General features: G+C 38.8%; 1 pseudogene; it reads left to right on the forward strand.

The window, feature by feature from the left end:
* The first annotated feature begins 654 nt into the window (after positions 1 to 654).
* Positions 655 to 1431, forward strand: LOC103891482 (non-histone chromosomal protein HMG-17-like; annotated as a pseudogene).
* The last annotated feature ends 13975 nt before the right edge of the window (positions 1432 to 15406 follow it).

The following is a 15406-nucleotide window of genomic DNA, read 5'->3' on the forward strand; positions in this document are numbered from 1 at the left end:
CTTTCCCCCAGCCCCGTGCTCTCTGAAACATGTGCTGTGTCAACTCAGGGTTAAATGGATTAAGGGCGGTGCAAGATGTGCTTTGTTAAACAGATGCTTGAAGGCAGCATGCTCTTTAAGAGTCATCACCACTCCCTAATCTCAAGTACCCAGGGGCACAAACACTGCAGAAGGCCGCAGGGTCCTCTGCCTAGGGAAACCAGAGACCTTTGTTCATGTGTTTATCTCCTGACCTTCTCTCCACTATTATCCTATGACCCTCCCATATCCCCCTCTCCGAGAAACACCCAAGAATGATCAATAAATACTTCATAAATTTAAAAAAATAAATAAAAAAAAAAATAAAATATCTTTTGAATAATGCCCATTATGATACAAATCATGGATTCTAAATAATTATAAAAGTCCTTGTGATCAGTGTTTTTTAAGATTTGGAATTTTGGCCATTTGGAATTTGTTTTGAGAATGAAAGATAACGTATAAAAACATACTCTCTGGCAATTTATAAAATACTTAAGACATGGTAGCTGTTATTTGTATTATTAAACCACGAAGCTTTGAATCTGAAAAAAAAAAAAAAAAAAAAAAAAAGAATGAGATCCCGTCATTTGCAACAACATGGATGCAACTGGAGGTCATTATGCTAAATGAAATAAGCCAGGTACAGAAAGACAAACATTGCATGTTCTCACTTATTTGTGGGATCTAAAAATCAAAACAATTGAACACATGGAGATAGAGAGTAGAAGGATGGTGACCAGAGGCTGGGAAGGGTAGTGAGGGATTGGGGGTAGGTGGGGATGGCTAATGGATACAAAAAGTGCTTTGAAAGAATGAATGAATAATACCTAGTATTTTATAGCACAAGATGACTATTGTTGAAATAATTCAATTGCACATTTAAAAATAACGAAAAGAGTATAACTGGATTGTCTTTAACACAAAGGATAAATGCTTGAGGAAATGGATACCCCATTTTCCATGATGTGATTATTATGCATTGTATGCCTGTAGCAAAATATCTGATGTACCCCATAAATATATACACCTACTATGTGCCAACAAAAATAAAAATTAAAAAAGAAAGGAAGAAGAAGAGGCGGCAACAATCCCCGGACTGACCAAAGCTGGCATACCGCCTACGTCCCACCACCACCATGCCCAAGAGGAAGGCTGAAGGGGATGCTAAAGGAGACAAAGCGAAGGTGAAGGACGAACCACAGAGAAGATCCGCGAAGTTGTCTCTGCTAAACCTGCTCCTCCAAAGCCAGAGCCAAAGCCTAAAAAGGCCCCTGCAAAAAAGGGAGAAAAGATACCCAAAGGGAAAAAGGGAAAAGCTGATGCTGGCAAGGAGGGGAATAAGCCTGCAGAAAATGGAGATGCCAAACAGAGCAGGCCCAGAAAGCTGAAGGCGCTGGAGATGCCAAGTGAAGTGTCTGCGTTTTTGATTACTATGTACTTCTGGTGACTGTACAGTTTGAAATACTATTTTTTAAAATCAAGTTTTATAAAAGCGCAAAATTTTGTTTTACTTTTTTTTTCTTAAGCTATGTTGTTAGCACACAGAACACTTCATTGTTGTTTTTGGGGGATGGGGCATGTGTCACTAATAGAATGTCTCCAAAGCTGGATTGATGGGGGGAGAACACTTTTCCGTTCTGTTTTTTTTTGAGACAGAGTCTTGCTCTGTCGCCCAGGCTGGAGTGCAGTGGTGCAATCTCAGCTCACTGCAAGCTCTGCCTCCCGGGTTCACGCTATTCTCCTGCCTCAGCCTCCCGGGTAGCTGGGACTGCAGGCGCCCGCTTTGAGAGACTTCCTCTTGGCTCCCAAGGGAGGGATTCCCTGACTTTGACACACATGGCCACCTTGGCACAAAAGCCTAGTGGTATGAAAAAAAAAATTCGTTTTTATGTCCTCTTCTCCCTTTCCAACTTTCAGCATAGACTTAACTCCCTCAAACCCAGACATCCGTTGGGACCTGACCCCAAATAATTGGTTACCAGTGTGTCAGGCAATCTGGACTTTCCAGTGATGCCACTGAGATGGCACCCCTCAAAAGAGCAGGGTTTCCATTTCTAGATTGTGGATCTTCGGATAAATTCTGCCGTTTTCATTTCACTTCCTGAAAGTCAGGGTCGGCTCGTGAAAAGTTGTTAAACAACATGCTAAATGTGAAATGTCAATCCTCACTCTAAACCTCTAAAGTTTCTCTGTTCAGAGCATCAGATGAAGACTTCATTTTATTTTTTTATTTATTTTTTTTTGAGGGTCTCACTCTGTCACCTAGGCTGGAGTGCAGTGGTGCGATCTCGACCTCTGCCTCCCAGGCTCAAGTGATCCTCCTGCCTCAGCTTCCTGGGTAGCTGGGATTACAGGTGCGCGCTACTACTGCCCAGCTAATTCATTGGGTTTTATAGTGGGTTTCCAACTTTTGGTAGTCCATGGAAGAAGGGAGTTTGAAAATTGTTGTATATTGTTAATGATTGTCTGCTCATATCCTGCCTGAAATACCATGATTATTTATGAAAAGTATCTTTAATAAAGCTGGATACAGTTTGGCTTGAAAAAAAAATTTTAAAAAAGGAAAGAAAAATGGGAGATTTCTCCCACTTTGTCTGAGTATTAGGAGTCTCCTGTACCATTCTTATCCAAAATTTGAAGGCTTCTCCTGGAGTTGTCTGTGTTTATTTCCTGGTACCTACTTCTGGGTTTTGGCCTGCCTTGTGTCAAGGCTGAGTGATACTCGTGGAAAAACAGGAACTCATCTACCTGTCCTCCCACTGGTCTACTGTTTACTTTTCTGATTCCTCAAATAGCTTCTCCAGGCATTATTTCCAGGTTTTATATTTTTATTGAGTGGGTGAGATAGAGTGGAGTGGGCTTATTCAATTTTACATGGAACTGGCACTTTTTTTTTGAGATGGAGTTTTGCTTTGTCGCCCAGGCTGGAGTGCAGTGGCGTGATCTCGGCTCACTGCAAGCTCCGCCTCCCAGGTTCACGCTATTCTCCTGCCTTAGCCTCCCGAGTAGCTGGGATTACAGGTGCCCACCACCACGCCTGGCTAATTTTTTTTGTATTTTTAGTAGAGATGGGGTTTCACTATGTTAGCCAGGATGGTCTCGATCTCCTGACCTTGTGATCCACCCGCCTCAGCCTCCCAAAGTGCTGGGATTATAGGCATGAGCCACCACGCTGGGCCGGAACTGGCAGTCTTATACGTAACTCTTTAGTTTTGTCTTTGAGGTTCCAAGGTAGGTAATTTACGATCACAGCAGTCTTTGTGGTAAACATATGAATACTTGTGACCTATTGGTTTTATTCCAATGGTAATGGAAGCCTGGGCTGTTACAGAAGAAACTCAGGAAGGAGGGAACACTTACCCTTCCCCACCAGCATTTGCACTCTTACAATTTACCTGCCAATGATGCCTTCTGTGAGCAGTGTTGTGAATCTTGGGGTACTGATCCCAAACAAAATTGTGAAGTTGGTTAAATGCACCATGGAGAACACACCCTTTTCCTTCCACAGCCTTTGCCAACCTCATGACACTTTATGCACTTCCTCATGCAGAAGGATTCCTGCATCCCTTTATTCCTGGAATGGGTATATTGGGTCAAATCACATGTATCAACTATGATTAGAGTGCTGTATTGAGGTGATTGTTGTGTCTAAGCTCAGAGGGAAATTGGGCTGGGTTCCATTAGTGATGTCTGTTATGGTCTAGATAAAAATCAATGGCAGCAGCATGCTGTTGTGTTATTTGTCAATGTTCCTTTTCTTATGTCAAAATTGTATACAAAAAGATTTGCTATTGTCTGGTGCAGTTTTTGTGTGAATTTAAGGTAACTGGCCTCCCTTACCTCATATCCCCTCTACTATCATTCTCTCTAATTGTGAACTAAAGGCTTGATCATCTGTTAAAGTAATTTCCAGGATGAGAGGATCAGTGAGCAGATGTAGGAAGCTTTTGGGGAGAGGTAAGTGGTGGGTGTGAGTAGGCAGACTTTCCTTGAATGCTCTCATGCTGTCTTGTACATCTAGTAAGGCCAATCATATCCATCTGGGTATAATAAAATAACATGGGAACTTTTCCTGATTGGAAGAGGGGATGGACAGCCTTAAAGGGCTGGACAGGCAAATGACATGATTTTGGTTTTCAGGTAGAGTTTCTTTGCAGGGTCAGTTGTTGCTGTTTCTTCTTTCCTACAAAAGTCACTCCATTGAAAAGGACCCACTACTTGCAGTACAACCCCAAGAGCACTTGGCCTCCATGCAGGCAGGAAAGAGCAACTGACTAGGAAGAGCCTAGCTGACCTGGACATATGTGAGCTAGCTTGGAAGAGCAATGAGGGCTGTGGGTTTTGGAATAACATCCACTTGGCTTTGAATTGTGAACTTAACAATTTACTCATTGTGAGACTGAGGGTAAATTGGTATTCTTTTGAGCCTGTTTCCTCATCTGTAAAATGGAATAATAATGTTTACCCATTTCCCTCTCTGTAGGGTAACTGTGGAAGCTGACAGACATAATCCGAAGAAGAAAATGATTGGCATTGCTGTAGGTCCTCAGCAAATGTTCTTTAATATTCTTAGATTGTGTTGTGGGTGGCAGGCAATCACTGCTCAACTTGGCTCTTCTGTCTGGGGTGGGTTTGGAAGCAGGGATAAAATCATGGGAGGTCACATTGAGTTGAAAGTCTTGACCTTTCTTGGATGGGTAAAGGAGCCATCATGTTTTTCATGCTGAAAATAAATTAGTCCCTCAAATCAAATGTTACCAGAGCTAATAATGAGCTACCTTTTTATAGCAACTGCCATGATATTCAGAACAATTTTTAATTGTGAGTCTCTTTCTTTAAAATAAAAAGTTCACATGAGCAAATGCTAATATTTTAAGAAAATTCTTGGAGGGACTTTAATTGACACATGTAAATGCTGTAGTTCAATTTGCATTTAAATAGACATTCTAAACATTTTCTTTTAAATGGGCTTTATTTCTCTCTTGTAAAACTAAAAATTGATTTTTTCTTTTTAGCAAAATGGGTGCCTGGTAAGGTTCATGGTTAAGAGATGTGGTGCAGCTGTTCTTTTATCTCCTACTCAGAGTGGAAATAGCCTTACCAGAGCAAGGCACAAGTGAACAATAGAAGTAATATTTTTAAAAAATGTGCCTCTGCAAAGGATTGATCAGTGGCTTAACAAAGATTGACATCAGCGTGACATTCTCTCCAACAATGCACAAGGCTGCACAGAAAAATCTTCCGTATTTACAAGCACAGTCAACCTTTCATCTCTGATTTCCCCTGAAGACCGCAGTGACCCTCTTAAAATATACTGCAGGGGTAAGCTTTTTTTTCTCCCTTTCCTTCTTCTATATTGGAATAGGAGACTTCTCTGAAAAAGCCTCTACTAGTGGAGTTTTGGGAGATGGAATTCTCATCTGGAATTTATTACCAAAGGATTTTTTTTTTTTTTTTTTTTTTGGTGAGACAGAGTCTCACTCTGTTACCCAAGCTGGAGTGCAGTGGCGTGATCTTGGCTCACTGCAACCTCCACCTCCCTGGTTCAAACGATTCTCCTGCCTCAGCCTCCCTAGTAGCTGGGATTACAGGCACATGCCACCACACCTGGCTGATTTCTTTTGTATTTTTAGTACAGACAAGGTTTCACCATATTGGCCAGGCTGATCTCAAACCCCCAACCTCAGGTGATCCACCCGTCTCGGCCTCCCAAAGTGCTGGGATTACAAGCGTGAGTCACTGTGCCCAACCACCAAAGTAATTCTTGAAGAGGTGTTTGGTACATTTTCCCAGGTTCCTGAGAAGGAGAATCACAGGATGGAGCATAGAATTTATTGAGATCCCTTATTTAAGTCTTACTTTAGGTGTATGGCAGGAAAGACTAGGGACTCACCCGAGTCCTTGTTCTCCTCTTCATTCTGGGCTAGACTATGTGCCCTTCGTACAGTTAGGTTTGGTCACATGCCTGAGTTTTATTTATTCAAAATTGATACGTACTACTTCCAGCTTGGTTCATAAAAACCTCCCACAGGTACCTTGCTTTTTTCTCCTAATGGCTGGTTGGAATGATGCGATTCCCAGGGCAACCTTGGAAGCCACTTGTTGAGGATGTTATGACTCTATGAGCTTGAGTTCCCTGAATGACTATTCTGCCAACTTATTCACTTGCTCAGTACCGTTTCCATGAGCAAGAAATAAACTTCTATTGAATCTGGGCCATTATACATTTTTTTTTCATTTGCTATAGCAGGTAGCCTATACTTACAAAATAAATAATAAAACCTCCCTTATAATAATATTTTGGTATACTATGTATTTTAACAGTGCTATGAGTTCTGCTGACATAGGACCAGCACTCCTTTAAGTGCTTGGTATAACACTTAATCCTCATACATCCCCTTCTCTGGGAATCTGAGGCCTAGGTTATTGTGCGATGATTCTAAAGTAGATTTTACTCAGAATGTCTGGTATTCTCATCCTTCTAGATTACTTCAAGGACCTTTCTTTTCTTGAAAACAGTCACAATATATTCAACCATTCATTCATTTGACCATTTGATGAATAAATCATCCATTCATTTGATGATCTGTTCTCAAAAATGTTCCAGACATGAAAGGCAGTTTACAAGATGAGTAAAATACAACAAAATGTCCTATGAAAACTGGAGTGAAATAAGAAAGGAAAACAAGAATAGAATCAACAAAATGGAGCCAAGAATATAGCTAACACACAGAAGAGTTTATCTCGTGTACCTGCTCTCTCTGACATCTTCTTTCTGAAGCTGCTCCTGGCTGCCATTTCTCACCTCTTCTCCATAAATCCTAATTTCTTGGAAGATTATTTTTTTAAACATTTCCTGATGGTCCTGATTTGTCATCTGCTCCTATGGGATGCTTGGTGGCTTCTCATCCTTTTAAACTTCATTACCTTTGGGTAATTTGGTCTGGGGAAATTTAACCCTATAAGTCTTTTTTCTTATCACTCATAAGACTTTTTTTTTTTTAATATACTACACTTATTTGCCATTTATAGTGATTCTTTTTTTCCCATTTCCCTGCCCCTTTTTGGTTATAGTTATTCTCTTGTGAGTTTTTTCTGTGCCACTCTATTACTAATTCTTCCTCCCTCTCACCCTCCCTCACTCTCTTCCTTCCTTTTTTTTGAGATGGAGTTTCACTCTTCTTGTCCAGGCTAGAGTACAGTGGTGTGATCTCAGCTCACTGCAACCTCTGCCTCCTGGGTTCAAGCGATTCTCCTGCCTCATCCTCCTGCGTAGCTGGGATTACAGGCACCTGCTACCATGCCCAGCTAATTTTTTGTATTTTTAGTAGAGACAGGGTTTCACCATGTTGGTCAGGCTGGTCTCGAACTCCTGACCTCAGGTGTTCCACCTGCTTCAGCCTCCCAAGGTGCTGGGATTATAGGCATGAGCCACCACACCCAGCCTACTGATTTTTCTTTTTCTTCTTTTTTTAAATATTTTTATTGGGCTTCTTTTTAAAATTGATGTATAGGTATTTGTGTATGAACAGAATTAATCCCATTTTTAATTTATGTTACAAATATTTTTCCCAATCTGCCTTTTGTCTTTTGAAAATATGCATGCAAGTTATATTACTTTGCACTTCCTAAAAAATGTCCACATATACTTTTTGTTTGTACATGTAATACCTTATACATTCTTATAAAAAGTCAAGGGGTATAAATTATATAAAGAAGATATCTCCTTTTTAACCTTTCCTCCTGTGAGGTGATTTCACTTCTCTCTTTGGCAAAAAAAAAACAAAACACCGTCTCTATCGGTTTGGTGTGTATCCTTTGAGATATTTAATTTTCTACTCATTTAGGTTTGAACGCTCATGTAGAATCATATATATATATGCATAAATTATCATGCTGTATATAGTATTCCGTAAGTTACTTTTTTCACTTAAGTGTACATTTGGAGAACTTTCCATGTTTAGCAGGGTTTAAATCTACCTAAAGATTGCTATTTGAGATTCTGTTATGTTGATATTTGAAGTTTACTTAACTATTCCTTTCTTTACAGACATACATATTGTTTGACTTTTTATTATTACAAATAATACTGCAACAAAATTCTTCATTCCACTTTGAACATTTGTGGAAGCATTTTCAAAATTACCGCTATTTTAACCCTCTAAAAATTTTTCATAATCTAATGGGTAAAGAAAGTGTTATTCATTTGTTCTCTCAATGTACATTTCACTGATTCTGAGTAAGAGTGAGCATTTTTCATATATTTACTAAGCCATTTGTATCTTTTATATTCTGGAATATTAACTTACTTTTGGAATAATAATCTTTTGCTATACATGTTCCCCCCCCACCTGCCACAATCCCTTTATTTACCTAAACTGGAAACCTCCACTTGGGCGGAAAGAATGGGATAATGGGGCCTCTTGTTACGACTGTTTCAGGCACTATCTTGTGCTGATATTTGGGCCTCAGGTAGTGATTCTGATCTTTGTACAGTGATTACTTATACATGTTATTCTAAATAAACTTTTATTTTAGGTTTGGGGGTACATATGAAGGTTTATTACATAGGTAAACGTGTCACAGGGGTTTGTTGTATATACTATTTCATTATCCCGGTGTTAAGCCAAGTACTCGATAGTCATCTTTTCTGCTCCTCTTCTACCTTCCCACCCTCCCCCATCGAGTAGACCCCAGTGTCTGTTGTTTTCTTCTTTGTGTGCATGTGTTCTTATCATTTAGCTCCCACTTATAAGTGAGAATATGCAGTATTTGGTTTTCTGTTACTGCGTTAGCTTGCGAAGGATGGTAGCCTCCAGCTCCATCCATGTTTCCAAAAAAGACATGATCTTGTTGTTTTTTATTGATGCATAATATTCCGTGGTGTATATGTACCATATTTTCTTTATCCAATCTGTCATTGATGGGCATTTAGGTTGATTCCATGTCTTTGCTTTTGTTAATAGTGCTGCAATGAACATTTGCATGCATGTGCCTTTATGGTAGAATGCTTTATACTCCTGAGGGATACACCCAGTAATAGGATTGCTGGATCAGCTGCTTTTAGCTCTTTGAGGAATCACCATACTGCTTTCCACAATGGTTGAACTAATTTACACTCCCACCAACAGTGTATAAGCGTTCCCTTTTCTCTGGAACCTTTCCAGCATCTGTTATTTTTGGCTTTTTAATAGCCATTCTGACTGGTGTGAGATGATATCTCATTGTTTTGATTTGCATTTCTCTAATAATTAGTAATATTGAGCTTTTTTCATACCCTTGTTGGCTGCATGCATGTCTTCTTTTGAGAAGTGTCTGTTCATGTCTTTTGCCCACTTTTTAATGGGATTGTTTTTCTCTTGTAAATTTGTTTAAGTTCCTTATAGATGCTGAGTATTAGACCTTCATGAGATGCATAGTTTGCATATATTTTCTTCCATTCTTTAGGTTGTCTGTTTACTTTGTTGTTAGTTTCTTTTGCTGTGCAGAAGCTCTTAAGTTTAATTAGATCCCACTTGAATAGAGAGTCTTTTTCCCATTGCTTGTTTTTGTCAGCTTTGTCAAAGATTAGATGGTTGTAGATGTGAGGCTTATTTCTGGGCTCTCTATTCTGTTCCATTGGTCTATGTGCCTGTTTTTGTACTAGTAACATGCTGTTTTGGTTACTGTAGCCTTGTAACATAGTTTGAAGTCAGGTAATGTGATGCCTCCAGCTTTGTTCTTTGCTTAGTATTGCTTTGGCTATTTGGGCTCTTTTTTGGTTCCATATAAATTTTAAAATAGCCTTTTTAAAAATAGTTCTGTGAATAATGGACTTGTTTGATAGGAAAGTACTGAATCTATAAATTGCTTTGGGCAGTATAGCCATTTTAATAATATTGATTCTTCTTATCCATGAGCATGGGATTTTTCATTTTTTGTGTCTTCTCTGATTTCTTTGGTCAGTGTTTTGTAATTCTCATGGTAGAGCTCTTTCACCTCTCTGGCTAGCTGTATTCCTAGGTTTATTTTTGTTTGTTTGTTTTGCAGGTGTGTGTGTGTGTGTGTGTGTGTGTGGCAATTGTGAATGGGATTGCTTTCCTGATTTGGCTCTTGGTTTGGCTTGTTGGTGTACAGGAATGCCAGTGATTTTTATACATTGATTTTATATCCTGCAACTTTGCTGAAGTTGTTTATCAGCTGAAGGAGCTTTTGGGCAGAGACTATGGGGGTTTTCTAGGTATAAAATCATGTTGTCTGTGAACAGAGATAGTTTGACTTCCTCTCTTCCTATTTGGATGCATTTTATTTCTTTCTCTTGCCTGATTGCTCTAGTTAGGACTTGAATAGAAGTGATGAGGGAGGCCATCATGTTATAAATGTTTTCTCCCTGTTTCTCATTTGTCCTAAAAACTTGGTTTATGTCTTTTATGGTTAAGTTTTTCTGTTTTTGGCAGCAAGTCTACCAATCTTTCATTTTTTTCACATTTGGCTTAAGAAAATCTTCCTTGCCACAAGCTTACAAATATATTCTCCTAGTTTCCTTCTGCATAAAAATGCATGCATGAGGCTAACAATCATCTGAGCCTTTAATGGACTGTAATCTTTTTGCTGGTGGAGGATCTTGCCTCAGTGTTGATGGCTGCTGACAGATCAGGGTAGTGGTTGCTGAAGGTTGGGGTGGCTGTGGCAACTTCTTAAAATAACAATGAATTTTGCTGCATCAGTCTGCTCTTCCTTTCAAGAAAGATTTCTCTAGCATGCAATTCTGTTTGATAACATTTCACTCACAGTAGAAATTCTTTCAAAATTGGAGTCAATCCTCTCAAACCCTGCTGCTGCTTTATCAACTAAGTTTATGTAATATTCTAAATTATTTGTTGTCATTTCAACAATGTTGACAGCACCTTCATCATTCCACCTCAAGAAAGTACTTTCTTTGCTCATCCAAAGAAGTGAGTCTTCATCCTTTCAAGTTTTATCATAAGGTTTCAGCAATTTAGTTACATCTTCAGGCTCCTCTTCTAATTCTAGTTCTCTTGCTATTTCTACTACATATGCAGTTCCTTCCTACACTGAGGCCTTGAATCCCTCAAGGTCATCCATGATAGTTGGAATGAACTTTCTCCAAACTCCTGTTAATGTTCATATTTTGACCTCCTCCCATGAATCACGAATGTTCTTAATGGCATTGAGAATGGTGAATCGTTTCCAGAAAGTTTTCAATTTACTTTGCTCAGATCCATCAAAGGAATCACTATCTAAGGCCACTAGAGCCTTATGAAAAAAAAGTGTAGAAGACTATATATTATGCAACCTTTTGTGGGAAAAGAGAAGTAAATAAACATATATATTCATATTTGTTTCTAAATGCATAAAGAAACTTCAGAAGGATTATAAGAAAGTAATAAGAATGATTACCTGTTGGAGTGGTGATGGGAACCGGGTGAGTATGCCACTTTTCACTTTATGTTTTTGTATATTGTTTGTATCTTTTAAAAATTCATACATAATGGTCATATATACTTATGGAATATGTGTAATATTTTGATACATGCATACAATGTGTAATGATCAAAGGGTAATTGAAATCTCCATCACCTCAAACGTTTATAATTTCTTTCTGTTGGGAATATTCCTAATTTTCTCCTCTGGCTATTTGAAATATAGAAGAAATATATAGTAAATTATAGTTAATAATAGTCACCCTACTGTGCTCTTGAATACTAGAACTTACTCCTTTTATCTAACTATATTTTCGTACCCATTTACCAACATCTCTTCATCCTTCCTCCTCCTTCCTTTCCAGCCTCCAGTACCCACCATTCTAATCTCCACCACCATGAGACTGACTTTTTTAAGTTCTCACATATGAGTGAGAACATGCAATATTTATTATTCTATGTTGGCTTATTTCACTTAACATAATATCCTCCAATTCCATTCATCTTGCTGCAAATGACAGCATTTCATTTCTTTTGTGGCTGAATAATATTCCATTGTGTATCTATACCTAATTTACTTTATACGTTCGTTGATGGATACGTGGGTTGATTCCATTATCTTGGCTATTGTAAATAGTGCTGTAATAACTATGGGAGTGAAGATATCTCTTTGATATATTAATTTCCTCTCTTTTGCATATATACCCAGCAGTGGGATTGCATTCTCTTTTTAGTTTTTTTGAGGAACCTCCAAACTGTTTTCATAGTTGCTGTACTAATTGACATTCCCATCAACAGTGTATACGAGTTCCTTTTCTCCACATTGTCACCAGCATTTGTTATTTTCTGTCTTTTTGGTAATAGCCATTTAAACTCGGGTAAAATAATATTTCATTGTGGTTTTGATTTGCATTTCCCTGACGATTAGTGATGTTTAACATGTTTTCATCTACTTGTTGACCATTTATATGTCTTCTTTTGAGAAATATCTATTCAGATGTCTTGCCCATTGTTTTATAATCAAATTCTTTTTTTTTGCTGTCAAATTGAATTCCTCTTATATTCTTGTTATTAATGCTTTGTCAGATGCATAGTTTGCAAATATTTTCTCCCATTCTGTAGGGCATCTCTTCACTTTGTCGATTGTTTTCTTTGCTGTACAGAAGCTTTTTAGCAACAGCAGCAGCAGCATTAGACATGAATTTCCCTGGTTGGTCCCATGTCATTCAGAATGCTTTTCTGGAGTAGACAGTTAAGATTAAAGTTCTTTTATTCTTCTTTTCAGGCGACAAAGCTCAGTGCACATTAAGTTACCTCAGTGAAGCTTCTGTTTTGATGCAAAGTGTTTCAGCCTTGTCCTCTTAGTTCAAGCTGAATCAATTAAATATCTCCATCATTACAAGGCAGCTCTTTCACAGCTCACTTATTCATCAAAATAATTAAATTTGTTAACAAATGTATAGAATTGCATATATTGAACAGTCTCAGCTACCTTGGTTTATTTCGTTCATTAAAGTTAACCATTATTTCCTATGTGACTATAAGAGTCACTGTCTTTTAAGTTTATATTGTGAGCCAGGACTTTGCTTTTGGCATGTTTTTTAAAAACAGCTTCATCATTAAAAAAATCATAATATCAAAAAAGTATTATTATTACAATAATACACCATGCCCAGCCTCTTTTTGTTTTTAACTTGTATTTTAGGTTCAGGGGTACAGGTGCAGGTTTGTTACATAGGTAAATTGTGTGTCACAGGGTTTAGTATACAGATTATTTTGTCACCCAGGTAATAAGCACAATACCCGATAGATAGTTTTTATGTCATAGATGGGTTATTTCTTGAATGGCTCCTGACATTCCAGATTTAGGGACAGTTCTGTAATAATTATCCAAGAAGCCGAATATCTGTTGTCATTCTCTCCAACTTTGACCTAGAGTCGTCACTTTGTCTGTGTCCAACTTGCCATGGGGCTTAGGAGAAATGAAAAGGAGTTTGGCTACAGCTGCTGAAGATGCAGTTACAGAAGTGGAGAGGCAGGGGAGTGGGGAAGAAGGTAATTTGGAGGGTTTCTAAATGTCAGTTTTCAGGGACAATGCTCCAGTAATGCTCTTTCCATTGCACGTTATTGTAATAAGTTTAGAAAAATGGTTGTGTTTCAACAACAGTGCCGTGGAAACATACCATGCCCTTTCTCATGATGGTATATACAGGTAGAAAGAACATCTATTTTTAAAAGTTCAGTAACATAAATTAGCTTGAACCCCAGACTTTAATTTTGAAGGAAGATTAGATTGGATCTAAATAATTGAAGACACATGGAGAAACATTTTAATAAAACTTCGTAATTTGACTCACAGTTCCTTGAGTCTTTACCACTCACTCTCATTAGCTGTATCATGACCAGGTGGTTGGTGAGAATCATTTAATAGCCTGAACACTTGTGGGGCTTTTTTACCCAGCTGAAAGCTGATTATGTTCATTAGGAAAAAATAGTTTAGTCCATCTTCCCCAACCCGAACAGCCCATTCATCCTCTATGTCACTTTCTACATTTTTTACATTGTAATGCATGCCAATAAAGAACAATACACTTGTGTGGCTGCACTTCACACAGAACCTTCACAGTTATTATTTAATTTACATTATATAGCTTCAATTGTAAAATAAGTCTTTTATTGTAAATCCCTAGACTATAGTCACTGAATATATTTAAATTCTCTTGGCACAATTTATAATCAAGAATACTTTTCGACTGTGTGCAGTGGCTCACACCTGTAATCCCAGCACTTTGGGAGGCCGAGGCAGGTGGATCAACTGAGGCCAAGAATTTGAGACCAGCCTCGCCAACATGGTGAAACCCTGTCTCTACTAAAAATAAAAAAATTGGCGGGGCGTGGTGGCAGGCACCTATAATCCCAGCTACTGGGGAGGCTGAGGCAGGAGAATCGCTTGAATCCAGGAGGCGGAGGTTGCAGTGAACCGAGATCATGACGCTGCACTCCAGCCTGGGTTGACAGAGCAAGACTCCGTCTCCAAAAAAAAAAGGAAGAAAGAAAGAAACAACCCTTCTGGGACCTGGACTTCTGGGACTGATTTTACTTTGATGTACAGCTCCTGGATATTACTCAGCATTGTTCAGCAGCCAGGTACAGTTTGTTGTAAAAAGATGCCTGCTACTCCTCCCACCTGAGGTGCCTTGAATTTACGGTCACCATCAGGCCTAGGCATAAGCTAGCCTTCTTCTCTCTCTCTTTCATCTTCAATGGTTCCTTTTCTCTATGCTTTTCATCTTCTTTCTCTCTGTGTTTTTATTTTCTTATACAAAATTTACCTTTTCTCTAAGGTTCCAGTTGCATAGCATCTTAAACTGGGAAAAAACCCCTCACAACCCCACATTTTAATAGAAGCAGCTTTTTATAGGTATGTTAACTTACTAGTGGGAATGACCCAGTTTAAAGTAGTTATGAGTATTTCTGGTGATGTGACTTTTTTTTGTTGTTTTTGAGACAGAGTCTCGCTCTGTCGCCCAGGCTGGAGTGCAGTGGCGCAATCTCGGCTCACTGCAAGCTCCGCCTCCCGGGTTCACGCCATTCTCCTGCCTCAGCCTCCCGAATAGCTGGGACTACAAGGCGCCCGGCACTGCGCCTGGCTAATTTTTTGTATTTTTAGTAGAGACGGGGTTTCACCGTGGTCTCGATGTCCTGACCTCGTGATCCGCCCTCCTCGGCCTCCCAAAGTTCTGGGATTACAGGCGTGAGCCACCGTGCCCGGTGTGACTTTGTCTTAAAGGGGTAGGTATTGTCTCATTTGAGTGGATAGTACACACATTTTAATCCTGAATGTCTGTACTGCTACAGCAGTCATTTCTCAATTATCTGCAAAAGAGGCATAGGCCAAATAGAATAATTTGAAAACATTTGACTTGGAATGTGTGATATGATGTGAAGATTATTTTACTAAT

The sequence above is a fragment of the Pongo abelii genome, chromosome 13, assembly GCF_028885655.2.
Source record: "Pongo abelii isolate AG06213 chromosome 13, NHGRI_mPonAbe1-v2.0_pri, whole genome shotgun sequence".
Classification (NCBI taxonomy): Eukaryota; Metazoa; Chordata; class Mammalia; order Primates; family Hominidae; genus Pongo; species Pongo abelii.